General features: G+C 46.7%; 1 long non-coding RNA gene across 1 annotated transcript; it reads right to left on the reverse strand.

Moving 5' to 3' along the window:
* Positions 1–1551: 1551 nt before the first annotated feature.
* LOC138794659 (uncharacterized) lies at positions 1552–19280 on the reverse strand. The gene is made up of 3 exons (XR_011363483.1): positions 19171–19280; positions 11727–11823; positions 1552–1996 (listed from the first exon to the last, which is right to left on the reverse strand). It is a non-coding gene; the product is annotated as an uncharacterized lncRNA (long non-coding RNA).
* Positions 19281–20396: the final 1116 nt, after the last annotated feature.

Below are 20396 nucleotides of genomic sequence, written 5' to 3' on the forward strand. Positions count from 1 at the left end.
TAATACCATATTTGTGAAGATCGGATGTTTTGATCACTTTTTATAAAAAATTTTTATATATAATGTAACATAAAATCGGTAATCCGCGCACTTTTTTCCCTCTTTTCGTGTACGCCGTTTACCGTTTGCACTGACGCTTGTTATATTTTAATAGATCGGACAATTACGCACGCTACGGTATATTATATATTTATCTATTTATTTATTTTTATATGTTTTATTTATATAATGGAAAAGAGGGGTGATTTCCACTTTTATTGGGGGAGGGGTTTTGGGGTAGTGTGTTAGTGTTTTTAACTTTTTTTTTTTTTTTTACACATTTGAAGTCCCTTTGGGGCTTAGAAACATTAGTTTGATTTCTACACTGATGATTGCTATGCCATAGGCATAGCATTGATCAGTGTTATCGGCAATCTGCTCATTGAGCCTGCCTGTGCAGGCTTAGTGCAGCAGATCGCCGATCGGACCTCAGGGAGGCAGGTGAGAGACCTCCGGCAGCCCATTTTATCGATCGGGACCCCCGCAGTCACACTGCGGGGGTCCCGATCGGTAAGTGACAGGGGACTCCCCCTGTCACTTACACTTAAACGCCGCGGTCGCAGCCGGCCCCCACCTGCTATGAAGCGCGCTCCGCTCCGGAGCGCGCTTCATAGTGGAAGAAAAGCCCAGGGCGTACAGTTACGCCCTAGATCGTCTGGGGACAGACTTCCATGGCGTAACTATACGCCCTGGGTCGTCTAAGGGTTAAAATATAACAATATTGTTTAAAAACAGTGAACAACAAATTAAAAAAAAATAAAAACAGGATTGCTGATGTTTTGTCTCATTATGTATAAGAAAAGATTAATAAAATATGATTGATCAAAAACAGCAATATATTTTTGCAATAGTAATAATTGACAACCAAATTAAAATTTGCAAAAATGTTTATTTAATATAATAAATTCCCAAATTTACTCACACTTTATGAATTACATAAAACATTCTTTAAGTTATGAGTGAGTATGTAGATCCTAAACCTAAGTGTACAGTACTGTTGCTATTATAAGAACTATGAAATTTCATTAGTAGCTAACTGGGATATGAAACCTCTAAATTCCTCATCTTATGTATATATGTGATGCTGGTATTACATATTATGCATATTATTAAGGTTTTAGGCATTCAGAAGCAACTTTCAAGGGGTTTTTCACAGTAAGGGTGGGTTCATACTGAGGAATTCTCGTGGATAAACTCAGCGGAATTCCGTCGGCTGTCTGCGCTCCTTTCCGCCGGCTCCATAGACCCCATTCTATGGGCCGGTGTATTCCGCTATCCGCCGAAAGTAGTGACATGTCACTTATTTTGACGAATAGCGGAATACGCCGGCCCATAGAATAGTGTCTATGGAGCTGGCAGAAAGGCGCGCGGCTGTGCGCGCAGACAGCTGACAGAATGCTGCGGATATTATCCGCGAGAATTCCTCAATATGAACCCACCCTAAGGGTATGTCCACACTACGGAATCCCGGCGCATCAGCGGCCTAGGGGACAAGCGGAGATGTGCGCGGAATCTGCAGCAGGTGATCCACCGGGATTCCGTAGTCTGGACATACCCTTAGTGCACCCATTTGCTGATGATAGATTTTTCCAAACAATGCTGAACAGATACATTCCCTTAAAGTCTCAATAACCACTATATTGACTAGGTGTAGAAGAATACGGGGCACAAAGCTTTACTGGTATAGACTAGTGATATTTGATGGATAAAACCCAGTGGAAATACCTGCAATTCTAAGTGAAAACAATAAAAGCACATTGTGATATCATAATGAACTAAACTAACTTGTAAACCCAGTAGCCTGACAGTTCTATAACATATATGTATATTAGTCCAATTCGTTGCTTTCTCCTTTACAACAATAACCATGAGTTGAAGACATTTTGTCATGAGTCTTCATCGCTGTTAGGCCAATACATGATATAATTCTTTCACTCTTCGTTAATCGAAATTTAACCTAATAAAAATAGTATAGTAATAAAAAAAAGTATATTTAATCATTTCAATTTAGCAAAATAGATACTTCAATACGCCAATATATACATTGCACTTGCAAACTAAATTAAATCTAAATTTGTACATAGCTTTATTTTAGAGGCTTGCCAAACCCAAGCACATTCATATTATACAAAGGGTGTTACCATCACCCAAATACTACTCACTCACAATCTAAGGGCCCTATTAAACTGAAGGATAATTGGCCAAATCAGGCGGATTCGGACAATTATCGCTCCATGTAATAGAGAGAACAATCAGTCTGTGAAATGACCGGCTGATCGCTTCTTTAGATCTAGACAGCTGATGGTTGTACTATGAAATAATAAAGGATTTACTTACCTTACCACGGTCCTGGGTGTCCTCGGGCCTTCCCCGGCATCTTCGCGCCTTCCCTGGTCTCTGAAGGTCTGCCTTCTGTTCCCTTCTAGTCTAGTCTCTGCCCTGACAGGCTGCTCAGCCAATCACTGGCCGAGACAGGACCATGGCTAGTGATTGGCTGAGCAGCCTGTCAGTGCAAAGAGCAGAACAGAAGACAGAGCTGCAGCTGCAGAGACCGGGAAAGGCCAGAGGACACCGGGGAACATGTTAAGGTATTATTTTATGCTAAAGGCAAGGGCTGCACAGCCATCACTAATGATATCCGTGCAGCTCTTTCTGCCCGATAGTCGCCCCATGTAATTGCTCTAGCAGATGGGCGCTCGTTTACACTTCATGATCGGGCCTTGTAATAGCACCCAAACTCTATGGTGAGTGAGTAGTATAGTTCAGCAAAATTAAAGAGTCATCTACCTCTTGGCAGCTGTCAATTGTTTAGCTGTCATGAGTTCTTATTAAAAGATGTGCAAGGTACTGTATGATTGTTTACGATTGTTAAATGTGTGTTGAGATACTCCATTACACACTATGTGCACTGCAAGAACTTTGTGAGTACCTAACATTTAGATTATAACTCGGATGTCAGTATAACAATGCTGGCTTCACTGGGCTATCAAGATTGTGTTAGTTCCAGACTCAATTCCGCTAACAGAGCTCAACTGTCCAACAAAGGCAGCCAACGATTGGGTTCAACAATCTCAGAGCATTGACGAAATTGTGAGAACTGTGAAACATTTAAAGTACTAAACGTACAATCTCCTTTATGAAGGAAACTGCTTGCAAAAGTTGTAACTTGTGAAAGCAAAACCATTGACATAAAAAAGCTCAAGAAAGAACCCTCTGGGGGGGGGGGGGGGGATTTACGAATGGTACACCAGAGGCGTATGCCAGGGAGAAGGTGCAGATTCGCCCCTTCTCCCTGGCGTACGCCTCACGTACGCCCCGCTCGCCTGATAGACGGGCTGGCAGAGCATGATTTACGCATGCTCACAGGCACAAATCATGATGCCAATCTACACAGAGGCGTACGGCTCTTAGTGAATCCTGCCGTGAAAAAAGGAGGCGGAGCTTAATTTGTACGCCAGTCTTCATAAATCCCCCCTCTATGTCCCAAACTCAATCATTGTACTTTTAGGCCATGTTCACACAACATATGTTTAGCATACATCAGGGCTGTTGTTGCAATTTGCAACAGAACGGGTCACAGAACGGCCTGTGTTATTTAATGTGTGAACATGGCCTTAAAGTTTAATTCATACAATTTGTCTATTTCAGTGTGGTGATGTGACTAATCTCTATTATGTAGAAAACACATAAAACAATAGATTTTAAACGGTACCTATCATTTCACTCATTTGGCAGGATATTCTTTCAAACCCCCAGCAGGTTCGCAGTCCTTTCCCAAAACGAACACTGTATGGAACTGCTGAAAATTCCATAGCCTTGCATTGTAAGTGTATTTCAATGCAAGTCTATGGTGCTTCCACCAGTTCCATACACCACTCGCTTTAGGAGCAGACTATGAACCTGCCGGGGTTTGGAAAGGTTATCCTTACACATGAGCGAAATGACAGGTACCTGTCAGAGTTCATTCTCTGTGTGTGAAGTTGGCTGGAATAACCAGCCGACATTGGCTCTGTTTCTGACCTTTTTCACACTTCATACTCTGCTGCCAGGGAGCTGACACCGGGCTTCATGCTTTCTCCTGATTCCTCTTCTCTGGTGCTTGTTGGGTAAGCTTTCAAGTGTTGCTATCTATCTCCTGAGGCTTGGTCCATTCTGAGCCCAGGGGAGGTCTCCCTGATTGCCACTGGTCTCTATTCTGCTGTCAGACTCCTTGTCCCTATCAGGGGCTGGGGCAGGAGTTCTGGCAGCATTTCGTCTGGTCGGTTACACCCAGTAGTTGGCAGTATACATTTGGTCTCCAGCTACCCCCATATTATTTTATTGAACTGCTTGTGATATGACTGCTATTCTTGGTCCTCGCCTTTGCCTGATTCTTCTGTACAGTGCTACCTCTTGTGCTTGACCTCAGAATGGACTCTTTACTCCTTGCTTGCTGATTTGGATTTGATGTTACTTTCTGGTGCGGACTCGGACTGTGTGACCTGTTCTGTTGTTGTATACCTGTCTGTGTGTTCTGTCTACAGCCCCTTATGCCTAGCCAGGCTAAGAGCCATTGCCCAGTTACCACTCTAGGGATAGCCTAAGGGGCAAGTAGGCAGGGACAGGGAATTTTGGGTTGAGATAAGGGATTGCCATCTTTAGAGACCCCAGTAGTCCCTGAAAGTACCCTTTAATAGTTGGTTGCCAAGTCCTGTTAAAAAAATTAAATACCACTTTTACGGTAAATTCACAGGGACGGATCCGCAGCGGATTTTAGGCTGCAAATTCGCAGCAAAATCCGTTGCGGATCTTATGCCGATGACTTTCAATGAGGATACATACTTGCAGCGGGATTTACATCCCGCTGGGAGTATGTTTGTGACAGCGCCGTTAACCCCCCGCCAGCCGTTGCATACTTTACTTTCTCCCAGCTCCGGCTTGCTTCGGGCTCCCAGCGTCTTCTCTTCCCATTCAGCCAATCAGTGGTTGTGCCGGGGCAGCGCACTGATTGGCTGAGAAGGTCGTCAAGCCAAGAACCCCCGAAGCAGGGAGAATATAAAGTATGCTCCGGCCAGAGGGTGTTAATGGCGCTGTCACGTACATACTCTAAGCGGCATGTAAATCCTGCTGCGAGTATGTATCCTCATTAAAAAGTAATTGGCATAGGATCCGCAGTAGATTTCGCAGCAAATTCTCTGCGTAAAATCTGCTGTGGATCCATTCGTGTGAATTTACCCTAAAAGAAAAGAACCTTTCAGGGATTTTCTAGGACTTATGTAATGGTTACCAATAAATAATAGATCAGTAACATAACAATACCCAGTGAATGGGTATTTTTAAAAGTTCGCTCATTTCTAGTTATCAATAAAAAATATATATATATATCTCTGTATTGAGCAAAAAACAAACCTCCATTGATTCTATAGTACTTGGTCACTGGGAACTGAGAAAGTGTGGACTTCACATTCACAAAGGGGTATTCCAATCATGAAAAGTTATGCCCTATGCACACCATTGGCGTCCCCAATATTCTCAAGAACAGAGAACCCAGTCTCCTATTAGAATGAAGTAGTGGGTCATGCATGTGCTCTACTGCTCTATTCATTCTCTATGGGAGCAACAATAAACTGCTGAACACTGTATCTGACTGTTTCCGCAGCTCCAATAGAGAACAAATAGAATGGTGGCATGCAGGCGAAACCTTATTCTCCATTTTAACCGGAGACTTACGTCTCCATACTCAAGATCATAGGAGGTCCCAGATGGTGGCTAAATCTTAAGATAACGGTGGACCTCAGCGGTTGGACACTATGCCATCAGATGTGGATAGGCATAACATTTGAAGATGAGAATACTTCTTTAAAGTAAATGTTCCAGTAGTACATTCTCTTTAAGATTTTAATATGGATAGAACGGCGCTGGTGGGGGAGAAAGCCAGCGTTGCTGTCTTTTTTTGAACCGCGGCCTGATTCTCGCATATGGCACTGTTCAATTCCCAAGCACCAGCCAGGGGGTGAAGCACTAGAGGTGGGCCAGCCCACCCCCAGTGGGAGGAAACTCCCGCCCCTCTATGATGCAGCTCCATTAGAATCAATTGAGCAGCATCATAGTTAGGTGGCAGTTTCCTCCCACTGGTGGCGAGCCATTCTGCCTCCAGGGCTTCACCCCTGGCTGGTGCCCGGGAGTAGAATGGCACCGTACGCGGGAATTGGGCCGTGATTCAAAAAGAGGGCCGCAGCGCCGGCTTCCCCACAACAGCGCCATTCTTTCTATGCCCGCATCCAAATTCAACAGAAATAAAGATAATTCGGTACTGCAGTACCAGGCGGGATTATCTTCTCTGACACCGGACATTCTGTGACACGGTCAATCTCACACGCCAAGTGAACATGGCCTAAAGTACCATGTGAAAGGTTGTGTTCATTGGACTGGAATACCTCCCCATATTATTTATTCTGTATAAAGTGCAGATGGATTTTAGTATCTTAGAAAGCAGATAAGTGTTTCATACTTACTCATACCTGGCATTCAACATGAATACTGAAATCCAATATTGATAAAAATACAAAGATTAATTTAAAACCCATAGGACTGCCTTGTCTACAAATCAACATAATTGCAAGTTAGAATATAGTCAAGATGAAGGTTTTTCATCCAGCAGACACTCTCATGTTACCTACGATTCACTGACAATAAGTAATAGGATTTGACATGCGGGCTTTCTCCAGGAGATAAACACATGCCTTAAGCTGTGCATGTTGTGTTATAGTGACAAGAGTGAAAAATCAACATGTACAGAAGAGAAAAGACTTTAAAAACCTTCCCGACCATTGGGGAGCAATTATTCCAGACAATGACAATAAATAAAAGTAATGTCAGACTCATTGCTCGCTGCTTATTGTACAATTTTCTTTTTATAGTCAAATATTGTTTGCAATTGTATCTGAATAAAATTGTTAGATTTTGACTTAGACTCCAGAAAAATAAATAAATCGGTTTTAAAAATTGCTATCCACTTCTGCAAAAATAATATTTCTTTTCCCTTCCATATAACCGCTTTTCTTTAAAGCGACTCTGTACCCACAATGCTGGCTATTAGTGGCCGTGGCTTACAGTATCTGTGCCCTAACTTTGCACCACCCCTCCGTCCCTCCTCCCCACAGGTGCCTTAACGATCCAGCCCATGTGCCGTGCTAACACAGCTGATGAATAGGAGACAATGTGCCTGGAGCATTCCTAATGATGAGGAGGGTGGGGAGGAGGGACAGAGCCTAGTGCCAGCCTAATGCACACACAATCTAAGCCCCACCCGTTGGGTACAGGGCTGCCTGTTTAAAAGTGTTTTTTTAGGACAATAACTGCATCACCTGCTTAGCGGACCCCAGGACGGATCTTAGATTAAAAGCAGCCATCCGAAGGTACAACCGGTTTTGGGGGGGTCCGATTGTGGGTACAGAGTCGCTTTAAAGGAGAAGTCCGACAAGAATTTTTAATAAAGTATTGCATTGCAGCCCCCCCGAAAAAAAAGTTATACAAATCACCAATATACACTTCTTACGGGAAATGCTTATAAAGTGCTTTTTTCCTGCACTTACTACTGCATCAAGGCTTCACTTCCTGGATAACCTGGTGATGTCACTTCCTAGATAAAATGGTAATGTTACAGCCTGACTCTCAGAGCTGTGCAGGCTGTGGCTGCTGGAGGGGATGATGGCAGGGGGACACAGGGCACTGGAGGGACACTGAGCATCCCTCTGCCATCATCCTCTCCAGCAGCCACAGCCCGCACAGCTCTGGGAGTCAGGCTGTAACATTACCATTTTATCTAGGAAGTGACATCACCATGTTATCCAGGAAGTGACATCACCATGTTATCCAGGAAGTAACATCACCATGTTATCCAGGAAGTAACATCACTATGTTATCCAGGAAGTGACATCACCATGTTATCCAGGAAGTGACATCTCCATGTTATCCAGGAAGTAACATCACCATGTTATCCAGGAAGTAACATCACTATGTTATCCAGGAAGTGACATCACCATGTTATCCAGGAAGTGAAGCCTTGATGCAGTAGTAAGTGAAGAGAAAAAAACCCTCTATAGGCATTTCCCGTAATAAGTGTATATTGGGGATTTATATAACTTTTTTGAGGGAGGGGCAATACAATACTTTAGTAAATTTTTTCCCCGGACTTAAGGACCGTGACAATTTTCAGTTTAGCATTCTCAGTATTTCCTCCTTACTTTCTAAGAGCTATAACTCTTATTTTCCATCTACAGGTTTTTTTTCACATGTACTTTCTAAAGGTGCCTTTCAATCTAACATAAAATTTTTTTACAAAACACCCAAAATATCATATATGGGGTGAAATTCAGGGGGCGGGGGGGGGTAGGAAACAATTTCACAAATTTTGGGGGAGTTCCATGTTTATGTAATGTACTTTACTGTGAAACCGACATAACGTTATTCTATATTCTATAGGTCAGGCTGAATACAGTAATATTCAGTAAAAAAAAATAAAAATTTGCAAGTAGGTGTGACTAAAATGGCCCTATTGTGACTCCTATAACAATTTTATTTTTTCACCTATGGGGCTGTATGGGCCTCATTTTTTTGCCATGATCTCTAGTTTTTACCATATCTGTAGATTGGACGTATTGAACACTTATTAATTTTTTTTTATTTAAAATGTTTTTTTTAAAAAACCAACAATCCTGGAGTTTTTTTTTTAAACTGATTTCTGTTTATGCCGTGCATTAAGTGGGAATAATTTATATATTTTTTATTTTAATAGATCAGCCAAGTAAGCATGCTTTGGAATACTGTATATTACATTTATTTATTTATTTTTATGTGTTTTATTTATAAAATAAATTCCAAACCCACAGGCCGAAGCCCGGGGTACAAAAACCCCTTTAATTTATTATTAAATTTTATTATGCTCATTAAAGTAATTACGTGAACTGATTAATTAAAACCACAGGACCCAGTATTTCCCACACTAGACTATGTGGGGGAGGGGGGCATGTATTGTGATTTTAAATAGCAGGCATCCAGTATCTCCAAGTTATTTATCTATGCAGTACTGCAGGCTGTGATAGTAATTGAGATAGGCAGGAGGATAGATATATCCCGTGATATCACCTAGCATAGTCTAGTGTGGGAAATAGTGGGTCCTGTGGTTTTAATCAGTTCACGTAATTACTTTAATGAGCATAATAAAAGTTATATTTTAAAGGGGGTGTAATAAATTAAAGGGGTTTTTGTACCCCGGGCTTCGGCCTGTGGGTTTGGAATTTATTTGGTTAAGTGACCCCTGACCTACCTATGTGAGGTTTAAGTGGTTGTGTAGTTATTTATAAAATGGAAAAGGGGGGTGATTTTAACTTTTATTGGGGGAGGGGCTAGGCCATGTTTTTATTACTTTGATAGCAGCCGGTCCCCAAGTGCTAAGAAGTGAGCTCAGTTCCAGAGCTCCAGAGCAGTTTTTACCCACTGGCGTACCAGTACGTCATGGGTCCTCAATGGGTTAAGAAAATAGGTTTTATTAGGCAAAAAAAAAAAGTCAAAGAACTGTTTAGCAGCCTCTCCCCCTTCTTATCTGTGCATTATCAGGAAAAGTCATGTTCATTACAGAGAAACAAAGTAAAGACAGGTTTGTTAAGTCCATTATAACCTATGGAGTGGGGAGGGGCCCAGGGGGAGCACATGAGTAGCCCAGCAGCTTGCAGACTATCTGGACATATAAAATGCTGGATTTAGAAACCAGAAAGGTCAGTGTTTATCTGGGGGAAGATTTCAGGATGTAGTGTTTTGTGCAGGGCTGGCTTTTCTGTTCACTCACCCCCCCCCCTCGACCCCTCCTCTCTCCATAGACCATAATGTACACAGAAATCCTGCTTCTTCTGAAGTTGGGGGGGAGGTAGGAAAACAGCTTTTTGAGCACAGAAGGAAACTCTTTTGCTTAATAAAATCTATTAGAGAGTTTCTTTAAATCGCTTGAACTATTCATACTTATTGTTTTCAGAAAAATGACATTTAAATGAACGTTATGCTTTAAATCTTTATAAGGGAGGTTCATGTGCCGCATTTGGTGACATATTTGGCTTCATGAATTCCTGTGTTTGTTTTTCTGTTGGTTGATGGGTCTATTACACAGGGCAAAATCATTGGTATGGGCCGACCTAGAGGGGGTGTTGCCTAGACCTTTAGGCCAGCCTGTTCGAATGGTTGGCGAGGGAGCGGGGTCTATGTGCCTATAGTGTCATGGAGGGGTGGGTCCAACGGTGGCGCTGTGGGCGGGGCTAAGTGGTGCTGTTGCCATGAAGCCCTGCCCACTTAGCACAATCTGCAGTTGGTAAAAGATCACTTTCTACATGAACAAGCACCATGATGTATGATATAAAATAAGGTATGAAAAAGGCTAAATTTACCTTTTACACTAAATATTTTTTGTCTGTACAGGCCCATTGTATATAAATATCCCCCCATGTATTTATTTCTTTTTCTGTATATAATAGTGTTACTTTTTCTACAGAGAAAAATCCAGTATTAAAGGGGTTTTTCAATGCTACAAAAACATGGCCACTTTCTTTTAGAGACAATACGACTCTTCTCCAGTTAAGGTGCTGTTTGCAATTAAGCTCCATTCACTTCAATGGAACTGAGCAGCAAAACCCCGCCCAAGCTGGAGACAAGAGTGGGGCTGTCTCTGAAAGAAAGTGGCCATGTTTTTGTAGCGCTGGATAACCCCTTTAATATCTTCTGTCACATGTTACACAAGGAGCCTAGGGACATTGCCGCTGTTGGCGTATACAATGACATTTGTATGGCATCTATTCTGAAATACAGTACACTACAAATACATTGTGAACGCACCATAAGGCCATGTTTACGCTACATAATTACCCGAGTGATCACAGCCATTGTTGATCACGGCCGTGATTACTACGGTACTTACAGAGTGCTGCCGCTGAGGGAATCACGGCTGGAGTGTATACACATAGTATACACTCCGTCCGGGATGCCTAGCGGCACCACAAGAAACTGACATGTCAGTTTTTTGCGGTAGCTATTCAATGAATAGCAGCCACAGAAAACACTGTCAATTCACACAATGGAGCGTGCAGCTCCAGCCACACACTCCATTGTATGCAACGGAGGAATTTGGATGCGGTAAAGATCATACTGCAGTACCGGCTGGGATGATCTTTTCTGACACTAGCCATTCCATGATCCGGCCAGGTCACGGAACAGCCGGTCTCTTACTATGTGGGAACATGGCCTAATAGAGGTTTATAAACATCATTTTCCTAGTATTGTATATGTTCGGAGCTGAGCTTGGAGTTTGAGTTCTAACCTTCAGTTAAACGAAATGTCAAAGTTTTTAGTAAACAAATGGAGGAATGAATGGTTTTAATTTGAGAATCAGTCGGACAACAAGCTTGATGTTTCCCTGGCCGCCTAATGCTCAGTAAGAGCAGAGAACATTTCTAACAGAACATTATATATAACTAATCAGAGGATTTGTCATCCATCCATTCTGATTCCAGGCAAATTGTTTATATGAGCAATGGGCATAGCATGTCTTATTCTATGGTCCTGAATTGTCTAGACTGTCAGACATATAAACAGGCGACAGAAGGAGAGGTTATTATTGAATGTCAACGTCTGTCATACTAGTTTAGTTTATGTGCATTTAGTACCTTTCTCCACTGTCTTATATTTCTTCTTTTCTTCTGCGGCTGCCAATTGTTTCTGTTCGTTGTGTCGATATTTGACTGGTTTACTAGTTGCAATCACCTAATGGAATAAAAAAAATAAAAAAATAAAAATAAAGGTAGCAGAGTAATAGGCTGAACAGGATGGACTTATGTACAGATTTACATACACACATTGTATGAAACCAGCCGTTCCGTGACCTGGCCGGGTTACACAATGGCCGTTGTCAGATAAGATCATCCTGGCTGGTACTGCAGTGATTTTTAGTGCTGCTGATTTTTGATGCAGGCACATCAGTGTGCGCTCGCATCAGAACTCCCCACTGCACACAATGGAGCGTGTGGCCGGAGCCACGCGCTTCATTGTGTCCACTGACAGGTTCTTTGCGGCCACTATTCAATTAATAGAGGCTGCACAAAACTGACATGACAGTTTTTTGTGGCACCGCTAGAGATCCCGGCCGGAGCGTATACTAATTCTGGGTTAATATGTTATGTTATTCTGTTGGTGGGGTGCCACAGGGGTCAGCACTGGGTCCAGGGGCATAAATACCACTGTAGCAGCCATAGCGACTGTTATGGAGCCTACCGCATTAGGGGACCTGGTGATCCGCTTCTGAAATACACATTGGCCCCTGAGCTGCCAGCAGATATGACTTCACTTGACGGTTTAGTGGTCAGTCAGGGAAACTGAGTCCTGACTGGGTCGTCTTCATTACAGAGATTACAAAGTAAAGAGTAGAATTTTAATATTTGCAGATTACACCAAGGGTCTTATTAGACGAGTCGATCTTTAATGTAAACGAGCACTGATCTGCTAGATCGGCGCTCGTTTACTGAGCCTATTACACAGCTCGATGATCGTTTAGCAAGGGCTGCACGAACATCGTTAGTAATGTCCGTGCAGCCCTTGGCCTAAACTGTTATACATTATCTCTCCACACTCCTGGTCTTCTGCCCTCTACTCTCACTCCCAGCTGCAGCTTCAGAGAAGACTGTTTGAGTTGACAGGCCCCTCAGCCAATCATTGTCAGGGATCACTGTGGCCACTGATTGGCTGGGCGGTCTGTGAGCTCAAACAGGCTTCTCTGAAGCTGCAGTCGTGGTGCCAGGAGTGAAAACAGAGGGCATAAGACCAGAAGCTTGGAGAGGTAATGTATAACAGTTAACTCAGTTGTTAGCCGTCGGCCATACATTGCTATTACACAGTGATGGGTGGTCGGCGGCTGATGATTTTAGTTCCGAACTGTCACGGCCGCGGCGGCGTCCCGTGCTCCGGGCCGCCGCCGCGACCTCCCTCTGAGCCATGCAGCAGCCGGTGTCCATAGGCAGGGACCCGGCGCTGCTGTTTCTTCAGCCCCGGCGGGCGCCTCACCCCCCCCCGCCCCCGGCCGTCGGTGTGCCGGCCGGCGCGCGCGCCCCCGCCCCCTCGGGCGCGCGCGCGCCGGCTGTCCCAGGTTTAAAGGGGCAGTGCGCTCCTAATTGGTCCATGCACACAATCACTCCCTATAAGTTCCAGCCCTGCCCCACTACAGGTGTTGGAGCCTCTACATGCTTCCCATAGCGTTTGGCCCAGCTCCCTGTTGTTCCTGATTCCTAGTCCTTGTTCCTGATTCCTAGTCCTTGTTCCTGATTCCTGTCCGATACCTGGCCCCCAGTCCCAGTTCCTGGTCCCTGCTCTCCTGTGTTCAGCCAGTTGCCTGCGGTTACGCATATTAACCTCTGCCAGCACCATCTTACGTCTGCTGCTCCTGCTACACCTCGTCTGCCGTCACTAGCAACCAAGCCAGGGGTAGCGACCTGGGGGTCGCCTGCCGCAACAAGTCCATCCCGCCTTGCGGCGGGCTCTGGTGAAAACCAGCGGCCCCTTAGACTCCGCTCCCTGGTGAGGTTAGTGCCATCGCTGGTGACGGTCCAGTGGATCCACTACTCCAGGTGTTACAGTAGGCTCCAACCATGGATCCCGGCGAGGTGCCTGATATCCGCGAAGTGGCCCGAGTGGTCGCCCTACAGGCTCAACAGATCCAGCAACAGTCACAGCTGATCCAACAACTGACTGCAGCCGTACAGCAGCATACCACAGCTCAGCAGTCATCACCTCCTGCAGCCTCTGCTAAACTACGTCTGGCTCTCCCAAGCAAATATGGAGGTGACCCCAAGTTGTGCAGAGGATTCCTGACCCAATGCACTATGCATATCGAACTTCTAAGCAGTCAGTTTGCCACCGAGCGCTCTAAAGTGGCTTTCATTATCAGCCTATTGGAAGGTAGAGCTCTGGCCTGGGCCACACCACTATGGGACCGTGATGATCCTGTTGCTGCCAATCTCCGTATCTTCCTGGCCGAGTTCCGCTCTGTCTTTGAGGAACCTGCCCGTGCGTCTTCGGCTGAGACTGCTCTCCTCAATCTCTCCCAGGGGACTTCCTCCGTTGGTGATTACGCCATCCAGTTCCGCACCCTGGCTGCAGAACTAGACTGGAATGAGGCCGCTCTAATTGCCACCTTTAAAAAGGGCTTGTCCAGTCAGGTGAAGGATGTGCTCGCTGCCCGAGATTTGCCTACCTCCTTGAATGAACTCATTCTACTGGCTACCAGAGTCTATACCAGGTTTTCCGAGAGAGAGGAGGAGGTCCGGCAAGAACGGCGTTTGAGTCTGCCCCGTCGCCATCCCCGGCTGGCTCCGGTGTTCCAGAATCCCGTTGCTCCTATGCCCCAGTCGTCTCCCGAAGTTCCTATGCAGGTGGAACGAGCCCGTCTGACGTCTGCTGAGAGGGCCCGTCGACTGGAGCTGAATCTCTGCCTCTATTGCGGGGGCACTGATCACTACCGGCAGAGATGTCCCCAACGTCCTCAGCGTCCGGGAAACGCTCGCACCTAGGTCCGGTGGGAGAGGCCTCCCTAGGTGTGAATGCCACCTCTCCAAGGTTGTTAATGCCAGTCTCCATCCAGACACCCTCAGGGCAAGTTCTCCAGACCACTGCCCTCATCGACTCTGGCGCTGCTGGCAGTTTCATTTCTGCTTCGTTGGTCCAAAGATGGCGGCTACCCGTGATCCAACTAGCCCAACCCCGGTCAATCTCTTCGGTCACGGGCGAGATTCTTAACGAAGCTGTGCACTGCCAGACTGCACCCCTAGTCCTCCAGGTGGGCGCTTTACATCAGGAGAGGATCTCCTTCTACGTCTTGCGCCATTCCTCTTCCAACATCCTACTGGGCCTTCCTTGGCTGCAATTACATACCCCTAAGCTGGACTGGAGAACTGGGGAGGTTCTCAGCTGGGGCCAGGACTGTCCTAATAGGTGTCTGAGGTCCCCTCAACCCAAGTGCTCTACGAGGTCACCTGCTTCCGCCAAGCCTCTGTCTGGATTACCGGAGGATTATCAAGACTTCGTTGATGTCTTCTCGGCTAAGGAGGCGGACTCTCTACCACCTCATCGGCCCTATGATTGCCCTATAGACCTTCTTCCAGGAACTTCTCCTCCCCGTGGTCGAGTATACCCTCTCTCTGTGCCCGAGACTGAAGCCATGTCCTCCTACATCCGGGAGAACTTACAGAAGGGCTTCATCCGTAAATCCACGTCTCCTGCTGGCGCTGGATTTTTCTTTGTACAGAAGAAGGACGGTTCCCTCCGCCCATGCATAGACTACCGGGGCTTAAATAAGGTGACTGTCAAGAACCGCTATCCTCTTCCGCTAATCCCCGAGCTATTCGACCGTCTTCGTGGAGCTAGAGTTTTCTCCAAGCTGGATCTCAGGGGAGCGTATAACTTGATCCGTATTCGTGAAGGAGACGAATGGAAGACCGCTTTCAACACCAGAGATGGGCACTACGAATATCTGGTCATGCCATTCGGCCTATGCAATGCCCCAGCGGTCTTCCAGGAATTCGTGAACGATATCTTCCGAGATCTCCTCTATGTCTGCGTCATTGTCTATCTTGACGACATCCTGGTCTTCTCCCACGACCAGCAGACCCACGTGTCCCATGTGCGGCAGGTTCTACGAAGACTACGGGCCAACCGTTTGTATGCCAAACTGGAGAAGTGCGTTTTCCATCAGCGCAGCCTGCCGTTTCTTGGATACATTGTCTCCGACCAGGGCCTACAGATGGATCCTGCCAAGCTCTCAGCTGTTCTCCAGTGGCCTCGTCCTGAGGGACTTAGAGCTATCCAACGATTCCTTGGATTTGCCAACTACTATCGGCAATTCATCCCTCACTTCTCTACCCTGGTTGCACCCATGGTGGCTCTCACAAAGAAGAAGGCGGATCCCAGACGCTGGCCTCCAGAGGCCGAACTAGCCTTCAATAGCCTAAAGTCTGCCTTTGCCTCCGCTCCTGCTCTAGTTCGCCCGGATATCTCCAAGCCGTTTTCTCTTGAAGTTGATGCTTCTTCTGTGGGCGCAGGAGCCGTCCTCTCGCAAAGGGACACATCAGGCAAGACCAGAACCTGCGGGTTCTTTTCCAAGACTTTTTCCCCTGCCGAGAGGAACTATACTATAGGAGATCGTGAACTCCTGGCTATTAAGTTGGCACTGGAGGAGTGGCGTCATCTCCTAGAGGGGGCTAAACATCCCGTTAACATCTACACGGATCACAAGAACCTCCTCTATCTCCAATCGGCTCAACGCCTCAATCCCCGGCAGGCCAGGTGGTCCCTCTTCTTCTCTCGGTTCAACTTCACCATTAATTTCCGTCCAGCCGAGAGGAATATCAAGGCCGATGCGTTATCCCGGGCATCCGATGTCATGGGGCAAGAGGAATCTCCTCGTCACATAATACCTCCTGATCGCCTAGTACCAGTTGCCACTTCTACTCTGCAGAGGTTACCTCCCGGTAAGACGTATGTGCGCCCCGCACTCCGTAAACGCATCCTGAAATGGGGTCACTCCTCTATGGTGGCCGGGCATCCGGGAGTTCTAAAGACCGGGCAACTTATCTCCCGCCACTACTGGTGGCCTAGCCTACTCCAAGATGTCAAGGACTTTGTGGCGTCCTGTACCGTCTGTGCCAGAAACAAATCCTCCCATCAAAGACCGGCCGGCCTACTTCAGCCCTTGCCAGTTCCAGACCGCCCCTGGTGCCATATAGGCATGGACTTTGTCACAGACTTACCTCCATCTGCGGGTAACACGGTCATCTGGGTTGTTACTGACCGTTTCTCCAAGATGTCCCACTTCGTGGCTCTTCCTGGATTACCATCAGCTCCTCGCCTGGCTCAGCTGTTCTTTCAGCACATCTTCCGCCTCCACGGCCTTCCTCTTCATATAGTGTCTGACAGAGGCTCACAATTTGTCTCCAGATTCTGGCGTGCTCTCTGCTCTCAACTCCAAGTGAAGCTGGACTTCTCATCGGCCTACCATCCCCAGACCAATGGGCAAGTGGAGAGGGTCAATCAGGTTCTTGGCAGTTATCTTCGACATTTCGTCTCCGCTCGCCAGGACAACTGGTCCAGTCTGCTTCCATGGGCAGAGTTCTCCTACAACCATCTGGACTCGAGTTCTACAGGCAAGTCACCCTTCTTTGTGGTCTATGGACGTCACCCTCGTCCTCCTCTGCCTCTCTCTCCATCTTCTGAGGTCCCAGCCGTGGAGGAGTTGTTATCTGACCTGCAGTCAATCTGGGAACAGGCTCGACAATCTCTACGCAAGGCATCTGACCGCATGAAGGATCAGGCGGATAAGAGAAGAAGACCCGCCACAAATTTTCTCCCAGGTGACAAAGTCTGGCTCTCGGCCAAATATGTCCGACTCAAGATTCCCAGCTACAAGTTGGGTCCTCGATTCCTCGGTCCTTTCTCGGTGCTAAAGCGCCTCAACCCTGTCACCTACAAACTCCGCCTACCCCCCACGATGCGGATTCCGAATGCCTTCCACGTCTCCCTCTTAAAGCCAGTGGTCCTCAACCGGTTCTCCGATAAGTCTTCCTTCTCTGCCCCACAAGCCGTCTCTGACGACGTCTACATTGTCAAAGACATTCTGGCCATGAAAACTGTCAGAGGGAGACGGTTCTTCCTGGTGGACTGGAAGGGATTTGGTCCTGAGGAGAGGTCCTGGGAACCCGAGGCTAACATCCTGGACCAAGATCTCATCAAAAGGTTCCTACAGGCTAGAAAGAGGGGGAGGCCAAAGGGGGGGGGTACTGTCACGGCCGCGGCGGCGTCCCGTGCTCCGGGCCGCCGCCGCGACCTCCCTCTGAGCCATGCAGCAGCCGGTGTCCATAGGCAGGGACCCGGCGCTGCTGTTTCTTCAGCCCCGGCGGGCGCCTCACCTCTCCACGCTCCCGTCCGTCGCTGTGCCGGCCGGCGCGCGCGTCCCCGCCTCCTAGGGCGCGCGCGCGCCGGCTGTCCCAGGTTTAAAGGGGCAGTGCGCTCCTAATTGGTCCATGCACACAATCACTCCCTATAAGTTCCAGCCCTGCCCCACTACAGGTGTTGGAGCCTCTACATGCTTCCCATAGCGTTTGGCCCAGCTCCCTGTTGTTCCTGATTCCTAGTCCTTGTTCCTGATTCCTAGTCCTTGTTCCTGATTCCTGTCCGATACCTGGCCCCCAGTCCCAGTTCCTGGTCCCTGCTCTCCTGTGTTCAGCCAGTTGCCTGCGGTTACGCATATTAACCTCTGCCAGCACCATCTTACGTCTGCTGCTCCTGCTACACCTCGTCTGCCGTCACTAGCAACCAAGCCAGGGGTAGCGACCTGGGGGTCGCCTGCCGCAACAAGTCCATCCCGCCTTGCGGCGGGCTCTGGTGAAAACCAGCGGCCCCTTAGACTCCGCTCCCTGGTGAGGTTAGTGCCATCGCTGGTGACGGTCCAGTGGATCCACTACTCCAGGTGTTACACGAACCTAAAGACATGATCAGCCGATAATCGCTATCAGCTGATCAATGTCTCTATTACACAGAGCAATAATCTGACAGATCGACCTGGTTCAGCCGATTATCGCTCCATGGAATACCGCCCTAAGATCTGTAAGGGAATCGACACAGAAGAGTGTAATATATTATCAAATAGGGAAGCTGAAGGCTTGGGCAGAAACGTCAAAATGATGGATGGAAATATACATATAGTAGGGAAAATATGTAATTGATACTCTGCTCTCCCCCAATAAATTGAACCCCCCCCCCCCCTTTTACAAATAAAAATATATGGCCCTTGTCACTATCCATAATTTACCAGACACTGAACTTTTGCGACACAATCAGATAATACACTTTTTATCCTTAGTGAAAGAGGATACATTACCCATACCACCTCTTCTAAACACGTATGTATTAATTCGCCATTGGGGGACGCATTCACTGTCTGTCCTGTATGCGCCTTTAGTTACACCACCTCATAAAATGAGTTATTCTTCCCAAGGGAAGATGGACATTCCAGTCACCTTTTAGACTCAAGAGTTTCAATACACTGCTACTAACACAGCTAAAACCTACCGTGTTCCGTTGGGAAGAGCTAAGATGGTACCAGATTCTTCTTCTTTATGTTTCAGACATTTCTGTGAGGAAAGAACTATGGGGGAGATTTATCAAACATGGTGTAAAGTGTAACTGGCTCAGTTGCCCCTAGCAACCAATCAGATTCCTCCTTTCATTCCTCACAGACTGTTTGGAAAATGAAAGGTGGAATCTGATTGGTTACTAGGGGCAACAGCCAGTTTCACTTTACACCATGTTTGATAAATCTCCCCCTACGTTTCATAGATGTTGGGCATGTCAGAAGATGAAAAGGTTCTGGAGAGTGGTGTTTTGAACACACACTTCGCACGCCATATTGGATTCAACCACGCATGTGCTGAGATAGTAACTCCGGTGGAGGGCTTCAGAAAAATGGCCTCCCATATATACATGTACTATTACAATGGCTTCAGAAGTATGGCACCCACAGTTCAACTAGGCATTTGTATACAGAGGTTTATAGGGGAATGATTGCTCATATACATAAATAACAAAGGTCCCATTACAGGACTTTAGAATAATGATGTCCATGAATTAGCTGAACATAGAAATGTGGTGCCAAATTTTCAAATTCCCCTGCAAAGGAGGTCCCACAGAAAGATGCTCATAGTTCATATTACACAGATAACCATGTATCCATAAAAAAAAAAATTATATATATATGGATTAGGCAGCAGGTTAGTCATCTCCTGGGTAGACGGGCACATACAGGACACTGGAGTTCGTACAACTGACCTCAGTTTTATTTAGAGATTGTGGTACTGAAATAAAACATCACAAAAAAATCCTCTGCCTGTCCGGCACTAAATAAACAGCAGGATACCTCACTAAAAAGGTGCCAGCCTAATACCGGGCACTGCACATAACAGAAATTGTACATACCACCTGTATGAAGCTCACAGGTTCTTAGCAGATGACCTGTTCCCAGGCTGAAAGCCAAGGTGTGTTTGCACTCTTGGCCTTTTATAAGGCTTGCACACCTGAGGACTGAAAGCCCTATTCCACGGGTCGTCAGAGGAGCAAACGAGCGCTCTCAGCGCTCGTTTGCTCCTCGTTCCCCGCTCGCTGCCGCCGCTATTCAACGCGGCTGCAGCGAGCGGGTGAGTGCGGGAGGGGGCGACGGGAAGCTGCGGGGGGCTGCTCGGAGGATCGCTGATCGTCCGGGCAGCCCATAGGATATAGCAGCGTCTGCTGCCGACGCTCCT

This window comes from Dendropsophus ebraccatus, chromosome 6 (assembly GCF_027789765.1).
Source record: "Dendropsophus ebraccatus isolate aDenEbr1 chromosome 6, aDenEbr1.pat, whole genome shotgun sequence".
Classification (NCBI taxonomy): domain Eukaryota; kingdom Metazoa; phylum Chordata; class Amphibia; order Anura; family Hylidae; genus Dendropsophus; species Dendropsophus ebraccatus.